Source organism: Balaenoptera borealis (genome assembly GCF_965194805.1).
Source record: "Balaenoptera borealis genome assembly, chromosome: 20".
Lineage (NCBI taxonomy): Eukaryota > Metazoa > Chordata > Mammalia > Artiodactyla > Balaenopteridae > Balaenoptera > Balaenoptera borealis.
In genome coordinates this window covers 1410072-1430224 of record NC_138879.1, presented here as the reverse complement: position 1 = coordinate 1430224, position 20153 = coordinate 1410072, and positions in this window count along the sequence as shown.

Sequence of the window (20153 nt, the reverse complement as noted above, 5' to 3'; positions counted from 1 at the left end):
AATCCAGGGCCGAGGCCAAGGCAGCTGCTCCCCACGCATCTGCCCCCTGGCAAAGGGCTACCGTCCCCAACACAGCAGTATCAGAGCGCGTGGTGTCTTGGGGGCATCAGGTGCAGCTTGCCTTAGGCTCTGCGTCTCAGGAGACCAGCCTGGGGTTTAGGTTCAGCCAGGTGACCTGAGTTCTCACCTTAGCCGTGCTACTGTCTTGAGATGATGAACTTGGACACCACTTTCCTTCTCAAGGCTGACTTACAGGGCTAGTCCTGAGTGATCTCACTGTACGGGGAAGTCGTGAAGAATCGTAGGACGACGCCCAATTCTAGGTCCCTTGGAAGAAAGATGTAGACACACTGTCCCTATATTAAGGGCAGAGCCTTAAGGCAGGGGGTACTTTTATTTCCCCCCAGTTTCCCATTCTGACGCCTGCAGAAGTCTGCTCCACGGTCTCTCTGTGAGGCTGAGACAGGGTGGAGGTTGGTGAAGAGCTGCCACAATTCAATCCAGCCAGCACGAGGACCTACTCTACGCCTCAGTCTGTGCTGACTGCTGGGGTGACGAACTGGTACAGCATAATCACTCACCAGCGGCATGCAAATTATCAGTAAAACCGCAAGAGCTAACACCACACAGCCCCCAGAATGGCTTAAATTTCAAAGACTGACAATACGTATGTTTGCAGGCACACGAAGCACCGAGAACTCCTGTACATTCTGATAGGAGTGTAAATTGGTTCAACCATTTTGGAAAATCATTTAGCAATATCTACCAAAGCTAAGCCTATGTCTGTCCTATGTCCCAGTAATTCAACTTCTGGTACATGTCTAGGGGAAATGATTGCACACGTCCACCAAAAGGCATGTACGATAATGTTCATAGTAGTTACATTCATAATCACTCCAAACTGGAACCCAAATATCCATCAAAAGGTGAAAGGATAAATAAATAGGGGGGTATTTATACAATGGAATACCACACAGCAATAAAAAGGAATTAAGTACTAGTACAAACAGTAACATAGCTAAAACTCACAGATGTTTTGTTGAATAACAGAACCCAGGCACAAGAGGGCATGCTATATTCCATTTATATGAAGTATAAAACAGGCAAATTAACTTTGGTGATAGAAGTCAGACTAGTGATTACCTCTGGTGGTGGGTACTGACTGGGAAGGGGCATGAGAGTACCTTCCGAGGTGATGGATTTGTTTTACATCTTCGTCTGGGTGATGATCACATGTATAAAAATTAATCTAGCTGTACACTTAAAGTTTGTGTTCTTTACTGTATGCAAATTATACCACAATAAAAAGCTAAATAAAACCAACCAAAAACACTCCCTAAACATATATTTTAACTTTTCTTATATGTTTCCTTGGTCTTCTTAATCAGACTATAAATATCTATTAGGAAAAAAAAAACCCAACAAAATGAAACAAAATAGACACAGATGTGATAACATTGAATAGAACTAACCACACACATCCAGTGCTCCCAAGCCACGCGGTGGAAGTGGCCAGGCAGATAGGGAGAGGCAATCTGAAAGGATGCTCACGTTTTTTCTTTTCAGCACTTCAGAGATGATCCCTTGTCTTCTGGCTCCCAGAGTTTCTCATGAGAAGCTAGCTTTCATTCATAACATCATTTCCTGGTTATAATGTCTTTTTTCTTCAGTGGCTTTCAAGATTTTTTCTTTATATCTGGTTTTCAATAGTCTATGATGTACCTAGGTATGGTTTCTTTGTACTGTTTATTCTGCTTGGGATTTGCTGAATTTCTTTGATCTGTAACTTAATGGTTTTCACCAAATTTACCAAATTTTCAGCCATTATTTCTTCGATATTTTTTCTTCCTTATTCTCTCTCTCCTGTGCTTCTAATTACACATATCTTCTAACCCACATTATTGTTCCAGAAATCACAGAAGCTTTACTTGTTTTTTGCAATATACTTTTTGTTTTCTTCAAATTAAATGCTATTGATCTAATTTTAAGTTTATTGACCTTTCTTCACTCTCTCCAAATCTGTTGTCAAGCTCATCTAGTACAATTTTCATTTCAGACACACTTTTCAGTTCTAGAATTTCTGATTAAAAATTTTTTTTTCTATTTCTCCTCTCAGATTCTCCATTTTAAAGTTCATTGTGACTATCTTTTCCTTTAAGTCCTTGAACAAAATTATAGAAGTTGAGTGAAAGTCGTTGTTTACTAATCCCAACATCTGAGTCATTTTGGGGTCAATTGCTTTTGATTGTTTTTTCTTTTGACTAAGATAATATTTTGTTTCTTTTCACATCCTGAAATTTTTAAATTGGATACTAGACATTGGTGCTTTAAACACTGTAGAGCTTGGATTTTATCTTCCTTTGACGATCACAGCTTTTTTTTTTTTTTTAAGCAGGCAGCTAACTTGATGGGACTCAAACCCTAACCTGTATCTCTCCTGTGGTAGCTGTGCTGAGACACTTGCTCCGCACTTGCATTTTCCAGCAGTTGCTTTCTGTGCTCCTTGGGGTCTCTCCACACATTGACAGTTCAGGGATCAGTCAAGAATTGGAGATAAGTTCATTTGCAGATTTTGAGGTTCCCCATCTGTGGCTCCCTCTTTTCCTAGATTTCTCCTCAATTTCTGGCCACCCTGGCAGCCCCACTGTGTCTTCTGATACCTCAAAGAAATAAGAGAATGGGCTTTTGCTTGAGTTCTTGTCTCCCCAGGTCCTATAGACTGGAGACTGCCCTCAGGGGGAAAACAACAAAACTGCGGCTCCCTGTGCTGCTTCCTTCTTTCAGAGGTTGACTACCTCCAGATTATTCCTGATTTTGGCCACTCTCCAGTCTCTCCAAATATTAGAGTTTTTTTTTTTTTTTTTTTAGCTGTGCTGTGTGGCTTGCAGGATCTTAGTTTCCTGACTAGGGATCAAACTTGGGGCCTCGGCAGTGACGGCGCAGGGTCCTAACCACTGGACCTCCAGGGAATTCCAAAAATAGTTGTTGTTTTCTTTTTTTAATGATTTTGTCAAGAGTTTTTCACTGATCTCTTCCAGAGAGTTAGTTCAATACAAGCTGCTCCACCGTTACGAGAGCTGGAATACAACACACTCTTAATTTATTTTTATTTATTTATTTATGGCTGTGTTGGGTCTTCGTTTCTGTGCGAGGGCTTTCTCTAGTTGCGGCGAGTAGGGGCCACTCTTCATCGCGGTGCGCGGGCCTCTCACTGCCGTGGCTTCTCTTGTTGCGGAGCACAGGCTCCAGACGCGCAGGCTCAGCAATTGTGGCTCACGGGCCTAGTCGCTCCGCGGCATGTGGGATCTTCCCAGACCAGGGCTCGAACCCGTGTCCCCTGCATTGGCAGGCAGATTCTCAACCACTGCGCCACCAGGGAAGCCCACAACACACTCTTTACGCTTTTTATCCCCTAATCTTTATACAGTGAACATCCTCCTTTGTCCAAAGGAATAAGAAAAACTGTGGTGTAAAGAAGACTTTACATGACGTGTAGGAACACCTAGGGTACGCGCACGTTTCTGTGTGGGGCGTAGAGAGAAGCGACGGAGGACGGCCTCCAGGCAGATGGCCAGGCCCACTCCTATCTGGAAATTTCCTAAGCATCTGTAGGGGCAGGGAATGGAGGTAAACACCAGGGACCCTTCAGGACAGAGACCACATCGACCATACTTCTGTGAGGCACCAGGGCCAGCAAAGCACCTTGCACAAAATCAAAGATGTTGACCTGAACAGAATTCCTGCTCTCAAAGAACTTAACATGCCCTTAAAGCAACAATAAAAAACCCTTTTCACCCAGAAACACAGCAACCTATGGGAAATGATTCATCCCCATTTGGAAGTAGCTGCGTGGTAGAGAGTAAATTAAAAGCTTTACATCTAATCTTATGTCTATCCCTAACAGGCTGTGTAATATTGGGTAAGTTCTTCCCACAATTTGGTCTCGGTTTCCTTATCTTCAAATACATAAGGGCCCTGCCATGGGACCCAGCTCCCTTTCTGTGGTCATGAGCTCCAGCTCTGGGAGGAACTTTTTTTAATTAAAAAAATGTTTTTTTAATTTTTGGCTGCGTTGGGTCCTTGTTGCTGTGCACGGGCTTTCTCTAGTTGTGGCAAGCAGGGGCTACTCTTCATTGTGGAGCGCGGGCTCTAGAGCGCAGGCTCAGTAGTTGTGGCACATGGGCTTAGCTGCTCCGCGGCATGTGGGATCTTCCTGGACCAGGGCTCGAACCCGTGTCCCCTGTGTTCTCCCATCTCACGTAAGGGCAACTGTGTGCTTCTCGCTATTCAGGCCAAACATTTTGGAGCCATCCTGCATTTTCTCCCTCATACCTCACACCTTCTCCATCAAGAAATCCCTGCCCATCTGAGCTGGTCTCCAGGGCCTGTGCCTGGTCTGCACTTCCAGGGCCTAAGTCGGCCTTCTATAACAATAGCGGTTTGTCAATTTCCCCTTTTTAAAAAAATATTTATTTTATTTCTTTATTTATTTTTGGTCGCGTCAGGTCTTAGTTTCGTGCGGGCTTCTCTCTAGTTGTGGCAGCGGGTTTTCTCTCTCTAGTTGTGGCATGCGGGCTCCAGGGTGCGTGGGCTCTGTAGTTGCTGCACACGGGCTCTCTTATTGAGGCGTGCGAGCTCAGTAGTTCTGGCACGCGGGCTTACTTGCCCCGCGGCATGTGGGCTCTTAGTTCCCCGACCAGGGCTCGAACCCGTGTTCCCTGCACTGGAAGGCGGATTCTTTACCACTGGACCACCAGGGAAGTCCCAATTTCCCTTTGTTTTTTAACAAATGAAAGGAAAAGGCACTTCAGCTGCCTGCTGATTCAATTGACCAGATGAATCCCCAAGGTCACGGCTTCAGGTCAGACCAGGTCCAGCTCTGCAATTTTCTGGTTTTGTGAACTTGGGCAAATTCCTCCTTCATAAAGTCCAACATGGCAGCCGTACCCCATCCATCCCAACTGGCTTAGGCCTGAGGATCTCCCAAGGTGCCTCCAGCCCTGCGTCTTCTGTCTGCAAATCTCCGCTTCCCCACAGATCTCTGTCCTCTGCTTCCCCACAGAAACACAAGGGCCTGGGATGCTTGTCATTTTGTGGTCCCTTGGAATGGAATTCCTTGAACTCTGTGTCCATGGGATCCGTGGGCAGTGTCTCTTCATTCCCCGAGGAACAAGACATGGGGCTTAAATCTCACGTCAGTGGGCTGGAGGGTCAGCCTCGCCTCTCTTCCGCCACGCTGGCCAACTCCGTGAAGCCAGGGGCCACTGACGGCTACCGGGAAGCCACCACAACTCTCAGGTCACCCAGGAGAGAAGATGCCTCGGAAGACGATGCATCTGAATTGTCCACATATGTTGCAGATTTCATGCAACATTTGCTGCTTTTTCAAAACAGAACTTTGAAATGAAGTTTGAAAAGTCCAATTGATGTTCAACTGGAAAAATTTCATCTCAACCTCTTGTCTCTTTGGTCATTAGGAAGACACAGTGAATCGGCACGGTATAATGGGATCCTTATTTGAGTGAACTGGTTTATAAAACGCTCCCGAGGATCTGGAAACAGCTGGTGATGGGCCCTAAAGTGCTTTGCACTTGGAAAGAGGATGTGCACTGGAGTGGCGGAGAGGACAAGCTGAGGTCGGAGGCGGGGGGGCTCTGAAGGGGAAGGAAGGGGGCGACTGCCTGCAGGACTCAATTTTGGGGGTTTTGATAAAAGGCGTCCCCAACCTGCCTGCCCCAGGCCTCTGCTCAGCCTGGGACTCGAGACTTCAGTGTTTCATCTGGGTTGGGGCACCGCATTGCCTCGGAGGGGTGACACATCAGGGCGATGGGGTGGGGCTGGGCTCGGCACCCCCCTGTGCCAGGTGGGCGCTCTGGCCCCGTCACGCGGGCGACCGGATGAAACCCACGCGCCCAAGTCGGCTCTCACGGCGGCCGAGCGAGGAGAGGCGGGACCAGGATCTGAGGCCGGCTCAGGCTTCAGCCTTCCCTCCCTTCCTCACGCTCTGCCCGGGCCAGGCGGGCTGTTAGGAAGAGCAGCTTCCGCGGCCCCCATCGTCCCCCGCCTGGGAGTGAACCGACCTAGGTGAGCTGTGAGTGAAGGGGGTGATCAGGAAACGTCTGGCTGCAGGATGCTCTCGGCAGGCGGTGGGCGTGGCCCTTCCCGCGCACTCAGTGCTGCTGCACGTTTTCCTAAGAGGCGGCATCCAGACACTGGGGTGGACGAGGGGGCAGGGCGCCGCGAAAGTAAACGCCTCTTCCTCCTCGTCACCGGGGCTTCCATCACCGCTTATGGGGTGCACGGCCCCAGACGGGCTCAGTATTGGTGTTCCTGCCTTTAATCCTATAGCTACCCTGAGGCAGGTTTCCACCCCTAACCCCTAGCCCTAAGCTAACCCTAAGTGAGGCTCTGCAGGGGGACGAGCAGGGGCTCTGAGGACAGTGCCTTTGCCGCCCTGCTGGCACCAGGGCTGGCAGAGGCGCTGCACGGGGCCTGGTGACAGGGGGGCCTCTGGGGAAGCCTCAGCTCAGGCTGCGAGAGGCAGACCCGTGGGCACGTGTGATTCGTTCCCAGTGCGAGGGCTCATGGGTGACATACAGGCATCTGCAGGGAAGATGACACCGCCTGGCAGCCCGTGGGATCCCCTGGTCGGCACCGGCTTTGAAGCAGTGGGCGGACAGCCAGACGGAAGCTCACAGGCCCCGCCTCCACGCGCTGATTCCCCAACCGCAGGCAGGCGCTGGGACAGCGGTGCGTCTCCTCCACGTTCCTCGGGAACCTCACCCCATTTCCATCCCACAGACAGCGCTTCAAAGCCCAACAGAACCCTCATCTAGCGGTCCGCCCCGGCACATGGCGGGGGGGCCCCGCCTCCCAGGGGATTCTCGTCTCTTTCAGGTCTGGGATTGGGAGGTCCTCCAGCAGGGCTTCGTGTCTGGGCCGTGTGTTAGAATAATCCAGGCCAGTCTCCCTGCTTTCACTCGCAGGCTCCAGCCCCGGCCTGAGCATTATATCTAATTGGTCTGGGTGGGCAACAGGCCTGGGTGTGTCTTTTATTTATTTTTTTTTTTAATAAATTTATTTATTTATTTATTTATTTATTTATTTATTTATGGCTGTGTTGGGTCTTCGTTTCTGTGCGAGGGCTTTCTCCAGTTGCGGCAAGCGGGGGCCACTCTTCATCGCGGTGAGTGGGCCTCTCACTATCGCGGCCTCTCTTGTTGCGGAGCACAGGCTCCAGACGCGCAGGCTCAGTAGTTGTGGCTCACGGGCCTAGTCGCTCCGCGGCATGTGGGATCTTCCCAGGCCAGGGCTCGAACCCGTGTCCCCTGCATTGGCAGGCCGATTCTCAACCACTGCGCCACCAGGGAAGCCCCTGGGTGTGTCTTAAAAGCTTCTCAGACGATCCTAATGTGAGGACCACTGACCACTCTCTCCGGGTTAGAGGAAAGGTCCTCACCAGACAGGCCTGGGCTGGAGTCCCTGTTCTACCACCAGGATCGTTTCTTCTTGGCGAACAGCCTGGCAGCCTCATTTCTCCATCTGTACGGAAAAGCCGGTGACATCTCAGCTCACAGAAGGGTTGTGAGCATTCAGGGAGAAACGCCTGTCGAAGTGGCTTGCCCTCAGAACACAGATGATTTCCCATTAGCACTGATCCGTGCATGAACATTTTCAGCTCAAAGCTGGCATGTTTTAGGTTGGTTCAGACTAAACACAGCCAGCGCTCTCGAGCCCCCTTTTTTCAACCTGTGTGCAAACTATGCAAGAGATGAGGGCTTCTGGCTTATTCTGAAGTAACCCTGCCTCCTGATGAGTCCTGAGGGGTCCGGAAGCTGCTGGCCCCTGAGATATGATTTGCATATTATGCTGTCTTGGAGCATTTTATTTCAAGCAAAAAGTGAGATGTGATATTTTGAATCCATCTTCAGTGACAGGGAGACCCAAACTTGGAAAACAGGGGGCTCTGCTCCTTTCCTTCTCGAGGGATCTCTCGGGCTGCCCTGGAACCAGCAACACTCCATTTACAGCCTCAGCTGCGCGTCCATCCTCTCCAAATGGAAACCCAGAGACTCCAGCAACGGCGAAGCCAGACCCTAATGCGTCAGAGTCTTTCTGAAGGCATCCAGTTTTCATCCCGTCCCCACGTGAGGCACCCTGGCTGGACATCAAGGGTCTGTCTGGTCGCTTCCCACTTTTCCCTCCTCTTGCCCAAGTATAGCTGCTTATCTGCACCTGAGATTTTGTCACAGCATCTTGCAGTTACAAAGGACCCGCGAGGCACCAACCACAGGCTTGCACTATGCAAACTCTCATTCTCCCTCCTGCTTCCCTGACACCACTGCTCAAAGACTTGCAGGAATGAGGACCCGCTAGCTCCACAGGGATGGGAAGGGCAACCTCAGATGCCTCCTCTAACCATGCAAATGACGGGAAAGAAATGAAATTCCAGAGAGAAAGGATTTCCTTATTTGATTTTAGCAACAGCTGAGGTTGGAAGGCAGCAGCTTCCTCACGGACCCTTTGCCCACCGCCCAGAAGACCGTCTCCCTAGAGAAGAGAGAGGAGACCGAGGGCCCAGGTATGGACGGGGGCAGCTTGAGACCGGGGAGCATCTACAGCAATGCCAGGAGGCCCGTCTCCCAGCTCCCTCGCCACCTTCCACACTCTTGCCCAAGAGCGGGCCCTTGTACGTAACGCCCTTGGGCAAGTGCTGTTCTCCTATAAAATGCCATATCAGATGGTTTATGAAGTGAAGCTTTGATGCCTTATAGCACATTTTTAAACAGACACCATTCCCAGGATGAATAAGACTTTTTAGCCTTTCTCGATCACGAGACACGCAAAGTACTGAAGAAACTAGTAAATGGACATTGGCCAAGCGCAACCGTTGTGAAAAAGAAAACGGCTTGTTTCATCTCAGCACGAAGTTAAATTAGTGTTTCTAATGCTCCCAGTGTGCTGTGGGTGGGTGGGGGGGAGAACAAGCAAGAGGGGGCAAAGGGTGGGCTTTGAAACCAAAAACTTGGGTTCTGGACCTAATCTGGTCACTTGGTAGCTGATTTTGGTCTCAGAACAATCACTTTTGATCTCAGAAAAGATCAATCAAATTGAACACTAAATCATAAATGTTCCTTTTTGAAGGCTTTTCTTTAATGGAATTTTTTTGTAAAATTTAATTAATTAATTAATTTGTTCTTGGCTGCGTTGGGTCTTCGTTGCTGCACGTGGGCTTTCTCTAGTTGTGGCGAGCGGGGGCTACTCTTCACTGCGGTGCGCGGGCTTCTCATTGCGGTGGCTTCTCTTGTTGCAGAGCACGGACTCTAGGCGCGCAGGCTTCAGTAGTTGCAGCACACGGGCTCAGTAGTTGTGGCTCGCAGGCTCTGGAGCACAGGCTCAGTAGCTGTGGCGCACAGGCTTAGTTGCTCTGCGGCATGTGGGATCTTCCTGGACCAGGGCTCGAACCCGTGTCCCCTGCATTGGTAGGCGGATTCTTAACCACTGCGCCACCAGGGAAGCCCTGAAGGCTTTTCTTCATGGGGGGAGTTGGATGAGTTTTCTTAAGATACGAGTCCAATGATGTTGGACAGAAAAAAGGCATCTTTGTGTCAACCTTTTTCATTGCTCCAAGGGCCTTGGAACTGTGTTCAAAATCTGGGTCATCTCTAGGGAATAGTAACTGTGGGTATAAAATCCATTAATGGGTAACTGCTGGGGGAGAGTGGATTCTGTCGCTCCCTTTCATGAACTTCTCTGTGGAATTCTTTGACGCTTCTGAATAGGTTCTTAAAGCGTTCTCCTGTACTTTGACATCAAACCAACAAGTTCATTTCCAGAAGCAATGAACTCTGCTTTGGTGGTGCTGAAAAGGCCTTCCTATTCTTATGTGTTTAGGAGGGAAGTGGTTCTTTTACCCAAATTACTGCTTGATTCGGAGGCATATGGAGTCATTGCCTCTGATTAGGTCATCAAATTTCTTCCTGCTTTATAAATGAGCCTATCACATTCTTTTATAACCGAGGAATTGGCTCTATACATACCTCAAATATTTTTGTGTTCTTCAAAATTGTGCTTACAATTAAATAGGATGTCTTCCTTTTGCTGAAATGCTTTACTTCTAAAACTATGGCCTTTCTTTCCTTTTGTCCATTCCAGAATCCGCCCATCACATTTGCTTTTCTTAGAAACACTGAAGCATGGAAACATTTTAGTACTTGATGAATTTTTTAAAATGAAGTCTTGCAAAAAAGATCTCTTTTTTCTAAGTTGCAAATGGAGTCAGAGGAATCACTAGCCACCTTGACCTTGAATGGGTAGACCGTACATCCAGCTGAGTTAGGCTGCGTTTTGAAGGTTAGTGGTCTTAACCAGGTTAAGAGAAGATGTTAAAGCAGGGCTGGTACCCAGACAGGCTGTTGAATGTGAAGGGTTGTTTACAGCAGCTGCAGGTGGCATTTCTCTTTCAAGATGGCCTAAGTGATTTCTGCATTGTGACTTCTATTATATATCTTAATTGCACCACTAATTTGATAATCCTATAGTCATTTTTTCTTGTCTATTTATCTTGATGGTGAACCTAAGGCACACAGCATTTAAGTGGCTAGCCTAAAGGCCATTTTAATCAGTGTTAGAAATTGAATTTTTCTATCAATACAAGCTCTTATCTTATAAATATTGTGAATGATACTTGCAGCAATAAAATAGTTAATAACTGGTCTGAAGACACAGTAGAATTATACTTTCTCTTCTCTGTGGTCAGAAGGTATAATGTAAAATTCAACTACCCTTAGAGGCATAATCACAGGTAAAACCATTACCACCAAGTAGGCATTAAAGTATAAAATTTAACTGCATAAAATGGAATTATTTAGATGGTATTACAGTGAAGCTAATCTGAAATCAGACTCTACTTATTTTTGGTCCAAAGACTCCTTTCAGAGGAAGATCAATGCTACTCCCAGTTTTACATACATTTCTGGGAACAAAGCGCATCCTATCCAGCAGGAGAATGATAAGTATTTGAAAATCAAGCTCCTGATAACTCGTGGCATTTCTCAGTTTGCTTTTAGCTGGTGCCATCTGGCAGAAGAGTGGCATCACTTCTAAGATACCAGCAGCAGGAAAACCCTGAGTCGCTGTCTATAAACCTCCCTCTCACTGTCTACACAGCTGATCTCTGCAACGGACAAGCCAAATACTGACATGCTTAAAAGTTGTGACTGGGTCCCAGCAGCTGGGATGGGCATATTCTATTACTGAAAGAGAGACCCAGAGCTGGATTGGCGGAGGCACGTTTAGGTATGTAGGCATCTCCAGACATTCCCAGTGGGGGACCCTGACCTCTGCACACGGGAGGGGGGACCACAGCCTGGCCAGCTTGAGTCGACTGAATTCTCCCAACAGCTCGAGGGCACTGGGCAGAGTTGGGTTCCCTTTGTCACTTCTTGGGAGGACAGTCAGCAAATCTAAAGCATTTACACCCTCCAAGACCTCCTAGAAATTATAAAGTGACCAAATGCCCTGTTCTCCATTTTCCTTAGTAGAAAAAAGTCCCTGCCCTCCTTCCCTCTAAGACAAGACCATAATCTATTTTGACAGAATTATAATGTCTTGCCTCTTTCTAAGTCCCTATTTATAATTTTTGGTGTTGGCATGAAGGAAATTTTGGTGCCAACCTACAAAAAAAAAAAAAAATAATAAGGAAAGGAAGACATTTATGGTTTCTAGACATTGCTCTAAACAAATTTACAAAATTTATTAAAGAAATTTTAATAAGTTTAAAACAACTTTCTAAAAAGTTGTTTCATCTCCTGGGGTTCAGTACCAAAGCCTGTACATTGTCCTTACTTCGCTCTGTTTTTAACGCAGCCTCCTTTACCCTCCCTGCCGCCAATGTATTCATAATCATTCGTCTGGTTTTCTTAACTATTGTTTGTTTTGGGTGGGGTGGCTGGACATTAAAAAATGTAATTTTGTGATCGAGTATACCAGTCAAGGTTAAGTTCTGCCTAAGTCTCAAGTTCAAGTTGAGTTTTTGTTGGTTGTTCTTATAAAAATAAAAATGCCTAAAAACCAACCATAATTCATATAAGTAAGGATCAGAAACAAAAATATTTGAAAGTAGAGGAATGTTCCTTGAGGATGATGATCAATTTTATTATTATGATTTATCTTAAGGGTTAGTTTGCAAAATGGCTAACTTCATTTACTGACTCTGCAAAATTTACCAATTGGTGCAGGTTGTATGATGAGAGAAGAGCTGAACTTTCACAAACATTTCTCTAAACTTTCATAGGTAATCCAGGCACCTATCCGCATGGCCAGGCCTGCACCTGTGCAGTGTTTTTGTGGGGTCCCTGGGTCCCCACCGCTTGTCTCAGGACCGTAGTGCCCGGCAGCCGCAGTGCCTGTCAGTTTGGACCCTCAAGGCATTTAGGTCGGTGCACTGCTTCGGGGCGCCTCCTGACTTCTTCCTCAAGAGCAAACTCGGTGGGTTTTCTTAGTCCTCCCAGCAGCCCCCTGTGCTTCACTGTGCAACCAGCCCTCTCCTGCCTCCTACTCCCCTTTTATGAACCTTTTCTTCAGCTTCCAGAATGGTGCACCCCCTGGGCCCCTCCCGTCCCTCTCCCCCTCCTTGCCGTTTCTCCAGCCTTTCCCCAGCAGCTCTCTCAGCATCGACTCTCACCCATGTGTCGCTGCTGGACAAGTCTCTGGGCGCCGACCCGCACTTCCAGTTACCTGGGGAAGCTCCGCCTGTCTAAACCCAAGCCCATCATTCTTCCTCCCCGCCCCAAACCTGTGCCCCGCGTCTTCTGAGGCTAGGAACCCTGGCCCCGTTTTTGCTTCTTTCTCTTTCACAATCATCTCATTCATTCAGGTGCCACGGTAGCTACTGAATCTTTGACCTACTTTCCATTCATGGAGAGAAGCCTCTCTCGCCGGGGATCTGGTGCAGCGGGTGGCCTGCGTTCACCTCCGGACTTCCCTCTGCTTCCAGCCTCTCGTCTCCTCTGAACTACCCCCCTCATGCTGTTGCTGGACAAACGCTCACCCAGCAATTGCTGCCGGGGTCACCCCCTGCTCGCGACTCCTTCACTGTTCCCAAACCTCGCCTCTTCCATGGAGGAAATGCAATATAGTACAAGAAGCCAAATAAAAGTAGAAGAAGCAACAATGAGCGAATCAGAGAGGCACGAGTTCCAGTTCTGCTCTCATCGCATATTAGAAACGTGGCCTTGGTCAAATTTCCAAACTTCTCTTTCCTTCAGTTTCCTCAAGTATAAATAATACTTAGCTCATGAAATTATGGAGGACTGTCAGAAAATAAGAATAGCCTTCATTTATGGAACGTCTATTGCATGCTAGACTTTTTTTTTTTTAATTAATTAATTTATTTATTTTTGGCTGCGTTGGGTCTTTGTTGCTGTGCGCGGGCTTTGTCTAGTTGTGGCGAGCGGGGGCTCCTCTTCGTTGCGGTGCGCGGGCTTCTCATTGCGTTGGCTTCTCTTGTTGCAGAGCACGGGCTCTAGGCACGCGGGCTTCAGTAGTTGTGCCACGTGGGCTCAGCAGTTGTGGCTCGCGGGCTCTAGAGCGCAGGCTCAGTAGTTGTGGCGCATGGGCTCAGTTGCTCCGCGGCATGTGGGATCTTCCCGGACCAGGGCTCGAACCCGTGTCCCCTGCACTGGCAGGCAGATTCTTAACCACTGGCCACCAGGGAAGCCCCCATGTTAGACTTTTTAAATACATTATCTCCTTTAATTTTCACAACCATGTTCTACCATGTCCTCCATTTTTTTGGCCTTGCCATGCAGCACGCGGAACTTCCCCACCAGGGGATCGAACCCACGCCCCCTGCACTGGGAGCGCGGAGCCCAAACCTTTGGACCACCAGAGAAGTCCTCCTCCATTTTTTAAGATAAAGAAACAGACTCAGAGAGGCTAAGCAACTTGCCCAATTCCAGATCCTCTGACTCCGAAGCCCTTAAGCACGTGTGCTGAGGCCTGGCTAGCACTGGGGGTGGTCAGCTCCTTCTGACATCTGTAATCTGATTCCAACACACCTGTTAAACCATCTCTCACAGTACTTTTCTCCCAGGTTGCAGGAATCTAGATCATCTGAGTGACTCCATCTGGACCATCCTTCCCCACATCTCTACCAACTGAAATCTGACTCTTATTCCAATGTCCAGCTTAAATGTCACCTTCTCCTATGGGACTGGATTTCAAAATGTCACTACTTCCTTGGCATTCCCACAGTATTTGGCATTTCCCTTATACAAAGATCATGTTCTCTTTTGTATTATCTTCTTTTTTCTACGTATGTCTTATCATCCCTCGTGGATGACAAGCTCGTCATAGGCCAGGGGCAGGTCCCGTTCATCTTTGTATGTCGCCGAGTCCTGGCTCAGCCCCTAAGACAGAGGAGGCCCTCGGCAAGGGATCTGCAGGAGATTTAAGTTTGGAGCAAATGGGAGAGCTGAGCTCACTTTACAGTTTGCAGGAAGTGAAAATGCTCCTCATATGTCAGGTGTGATGTCGCAGAGAGAAGGGTAATTACAATGTAAGATGGGGCCTATTCACCTTTCTCCTCTGCCCAGAAAAAGGCGGAGAGAGTGAACTGTACATGGTTTTAGGCAAAATACCTAATAGCAGGGGCAGTAGGAGGTCTATGTAGGTTTGTTATCTTAATTACCCAATTAAAAAATTCTGCAAGAAAAATACTACAGAAAAGAATCTGAAAAAGAATATATATATGTATAACTGAATCTCTTTGCTGTACACCTGAAACATTGTAAATCAACTGTACTTCAATGAAAGAAAGAAAAGAAAAAAGTATAAAAAAAAGAAAAACACTACAAGAAAAAAATGCATGGATAGGCCTTTGAAAGTATTTGGATTTACCACTACACACACACACACACACACACTCCAAATAAGATTGTAGAAAGCATTAAAAAAAAAAAATTCCCTTAATCTAATTTGTATTCTAGCAGTTTCCAGATTCACATGCCCAACTGCATCAATAAAAAAACTGAAGAAAATCAGATAACATACGTGGGAACTCGGTCAGAGAAAGTTTCCCTGACGTTGGAAGAAATATCACCCCAGGTAGAAGACTGCTACCAGATCCTTAACTCCGAGGAGAAGCAGGTGGGTCCAGGAGGAAGCCACCCGCCCAGGCTTCACGCGGGAACCCTGCTCACGGCTTGGATAAATATTTTTATTACAAACACAGTGACATGTCATGGGCCAAGTGGTCAGTTCTGTAAAAGGATTTCACACGGGACTGTGACACAGCAGCAGCCGGGAAACATGAAAGTGTTCAGGGGAACCCGGACGGGAGCAGAGTTGACACAAAGCTTGAAGAGCAACCGCAGAATCAGCGCTGAGTAAATGCCAGCCCCAGCCAACCCGCGGGAAGCCAAGCTGGGAAACGCAAGCTGGCTTTCGAGAAATCTCAGTTGATGTCAAGATATTTCTGCAAAAGATGCAAGACTCTCAGGACCCTCTGCTAGCCTGTTAGGAAAATACTTCCTCTCCCGAAAGAAACGATGTTTCTTTCCTGTTTTCCTTTTCCGCCTTAAACTTTCAGGCCCTGCTTGCGGAGCAGAGCCAAACGCCATTCATACCAAGCGTTTAGATTTTTTTCAGAACACATGCTGGTCACCAGGGTGGCTGAACTGTCCAGTGACCTGCGGCAGTTGGGGAGATCCGGAGGTTCAGGCAGCAGGACGGCGGCCTCGCTCCTGTCCTTGGACGCTTGGCTGTCCTCGCATGTTCACGGCCCCTCCCTCAGGTCCAGGCTGGGAAGAGCGAGGCAGACGAGCTGGGACGGGTGGGATGAATGGAGATCACTTAGCAGGGGCGGGAAAGCTAACGGGCAGTTAGGAGGCTGATCCACCTGTTTACCCGGATGGTTTTGCTCTGCTTAGACGAGCAGTTTGTCAGTGTCCTGTGGCTCAGGAAATGTTCCCTCTCAGCCTCATCAAGTCCACATCCTTCCATATTTCCACGAAAGAAGGAAAATCCAGACTAAGCACAGGGTATGTGTTTTGGTGGAGCTTTATAATAACACGCTAGCCGAGATAATTACAAAAGACCAGGCGTACCAAGCCTCAAACAGAGAAGAACGGGAAGAATCATTCAACTCTGGTTACTACCATCTTCCTAAAGAATCACAGAGGAAGATATGGCTTCCTTGAATACTCCTAACCCAAGCAGCGTTTCCAAATCCCTCATTTAACCTGTGGTTGTACAGATACAACACTGATTAACAGAATTTTTGAACAGGAAGGAACTTTTAAGCCACCACCTAGATCTGGACTTTTCTAATCAGTATCTCACAGAACTTTAAACAATAAAATATGTGGACCACAGGAAAACGATTCCATGGATCAAATCATTTTAGGAGATTCCAGAGGAAAGAATTAGATAGGATTCTTTAACAAAGAGACGGTCACAGCATCTCTGATATTGCTGGGGTCTCTGTCTTCTACCCTTGGCTCCAGGGGGCCTCTGCCTTTGACAGAATTCAGCAGGAGTGATGCTGGGCCGTTTCTGGGCCCAGGCCTCACGTGGCTGGCGGCTGCTATGGCTGGTCTCCTGGTGAGCTTGCTCCTGAGGGCTCCTCACAGCTGCCACGTGAGTGAGCCCTCGCGGGCCTGGGCAGCCCACATCTGACTGCACCTGCCGGAGGCCCACGTGAGGACAGCCTCCTTGAGCCTGGTCAACCCGTCGCAACCAGAGAGATGATGATAAGTCACTGTTTTCAGCCGCTGGGTCCGGGGGTGGTTCGTGTGCTGTCTAGCACGCAGCAGGCATCGATAACTGCTTATTAAATGGATGAGTGAATGGCCGGGCCAGCGATGTAAATGTGAACCTTGCAGAGGGCGCTCTAGTGGCGTGACGTTTCCTAAACGTGACTATCTGAATACCTGAAGACGAGTCATACACAGAACAGGGCTTGATGGAATGCTAGTTTGAGAAGCACTGAATTAGAGGCCTGCAATGGTACAGATTAGGAAGTACTGGTCTAGCTGTACCCTTGATGTTACAGATTAGAACAGTGAGGCTCAAGTCTCTGAAGAGAATTGCCTAAGGAAACAAGGCTCGTCTGTAGACTCCGCCTATGAACTAGTTTCCCTTTCTAGCTGGAGTGAAGGAGGGCAGATGAAACGGTTTCACTCACGTAAGCCCGTTTTTAGCTAATTACATCTACCAGGCTTCTCACTTGGTAGCCCTCTCGTTTTGCTCCGCGATAAAGTCTTTGTGTGCAACTAGCTGTTTTCCGTAAGACCTCTCTCAGACGGGAGACTCCCAAAGAGGATATAAGAGTATTTATCAGCCTCAGGTCTAGACTAAGCTCAGTTCTAAAAACAGCAGAATCTATAGGAACATCTTGGGCCTTTGGTTTTAAACCATTTGCCTGGTGGAAATCCTTGCTTAAAACTGAAATAACTGAAATGTCTAGAAGCACAGCTCTTCAGCTGCCTTAGAGATTGGTGAGGGATCCAGATTTTAAAATCCCTTCAATCTTATGTTTCAAGTTGCATTTTTCTTCCCCCATTGAGAGGTAAATAATATGATCTGAGGCTTGATTCAGTTCTTAAAACTATAGAGAAGAATGTTAATACAGGTCAAAATCTGGGCTCTTCAGTTTTTACTTTCCAAATACAGCCTATGCCACTACTCCCTAATCAAGTCTCCAAATCCAAGAACCACTTCAATAGTTGAAAAAAAGTTTTATCTAATTATCTTCTTTTCCTACTTTGAATTGACCAACCATGTATCTTTTCCTGGTTTTATCAAAGGGGCTGCCAGGGCAAAAGCACATCCATTTCTAAGTAAGCTTTAGTTAGCAGACTTAAAATCGATCATGCATTTTAGTTTCAGTAACTTGCAATTTCTACACCCTTTGATAATCCACTTTAAAGAGCAAACCGTCTCTAATGACAAGGCTTAAAAGAGACGACCTTTCTGAACAAAATATGAAAGCTGCGAAGAGATAGTTTTTTTAAAGGAAACTATGAATTAAAATGACCTTGTGTTCTGAAACTTTCCTCCCACCATTTTTGATGTTTTACCTTTCCTTTTTACTCTTAGAAAGAAAGCTAAGACACCCCTGCCTTCTGCAGATGGGCAGGCACTTCAATAAGAAAGCTGTTAATTGTTCATTCAAACTCACAGTTTCTTCTTTCTGCACTTTCTCTGCCGATGCCTTTAACGAGGTTGCTCGCCACAGAGCCACATGCCTGCTTCTGAGGAAGTCACTGCTTGTCTGCGACATTACCGGGGAAGGCTCGAATCCCAGCTATTTCCCTTGAGTCTCAGTCAACTCTTTTGTACAAACTAGAAAGCAAGTCCGCCCCTTCTCCGTTCCCTACCTCTCTGTCCTCTTTTTTCTCCATTGTGCCCCTGGGTGGCCGCCCTCGGAGGAGAGCTGATCGTTGAGCGGGGATGTGGCCAAACCAGAGGTCAGACCCCTGAAATGGCTCACTGTTGGGTGACGCAGAAACGGTGGATCAAACGAAACCCCGACACGTGCCGATGACCGGTGCCAGCGCTCCTGTTAACCGTGCTCCTCCTGACCCCTCACTGGGCAGACGTGCACACCGAGGGCACCATGACCCCACAACTTTCCTCCTGCTCAGCCCGGCCAGCCACTACCTGTCGACCGTGGCATGTTGAGATGTAAAAAGCACAGGTGCTTGACTCAGGTGTAGTGCCCATAACTGCTGGCAGTGTAACTAAATTAGGTACTTGTGACGGGCAATTGATCTTCCACCAGATAAAAGAGAGGATGACATCTTAGATGATTTTATAATAAGGCACACTGTTTATAATTTATTCCTAGGCACTTGCTTTCTCTCCCGGTAGCCACTTTTAAACTGAGTACTCAACTCAGGAAGGAATTTTCAACACGCCAAGTGCAATCTTTCTTTCTCTTCCTTATCAGAGAACGTTTACAAGGACACTAGTGTCAACCACCTAACCCCCACCACACACGATCCGACTGGCCTGTACGACACGCCTCAGAAGGGAAACTGGATCTGGGTGATGCGCAAGGTCCACCCATGTTTGTAATTTCATAACCCTTGAAATAAGGAAAAGAAAGAATAGCAGGCAACTTCCCCAAATACCTGTTTACCCGTGGAGAACAAATACTCCCCAGGCGGAGCCCAATGGCGGCGCACGGCGCGACTCACAAGGTATTGTCACTTCAAGCCGCTAAATAACCTTCCTAATGAAATCTGCTGACCGTCAACCCGTTTGCCACGGTCTGTACAGAAAGACTTAAAATTAATCTCGGTGTCGCAGTCATTCCCTACCGAGTGCTAAATCACAGTCTGAGTACCAACTGTCTTTCCTTGTTAGGTAGTTTTAATAGCATCTGATACAATTTTGCTTTTTCTCCGAATAGTCTTTAAGCCAGTGCTATCATTTATTTCACATGCAAGAAAAACCCGATCTTTCAGAGCACAGAGACTTACATTCCTGGAGGAGGTGTTGGGTGAACCTCAGCAGGCAGCGTGGTGACCAGGCCGAGATGATCCAGTGCAAGACTCTGAGGCCCCTCACTGATGACCAGGCGGTGTTCTTGCTGACTCTGGCCTGGCTGTGGAAGTGGAAGGAAAACCTGCTCCTTCCTTCTCATCCCACGTCTCAGTTACAGTACAAAACAGGGTAATTAATCCTCGGGCAGCAAACAACAAAGATGGGCGTGGGAAAGGGAAAAGAACTTGAAACACGGAATAAACGTTCTGCCCTGTCCTTTCACAGCAAACTGGGTGATTACAGCCCTGCGCACGCTCCAGATCTTCCAGGAGCCTCCGAGGCCTGCGGCGGGCACCGCAGCACAGCCAAGAGAACATGACCATCCGCGGCGGTTCAAAGTGCCCTCGGCAAGTCAGCGTTGACCAATCAGCACAGAACTGCTTACTGGCATTCGGGCGGGGACTGAAACACCCAGCCTTGGGAGCCAACACCAAATTCTCTCCACAAGGAAAACGGGACCGAGCAAAGCTCGTTCTGTCACCACTGGCTGGTGTGCTGAGTGTCCTCCCAACACATCTTGACATTTTCAGGCTTCCTTAAGGAGCGTCAATGGATATTATAATTAAACGGCAACCATAAAATCACAGATCAAGCAAGTA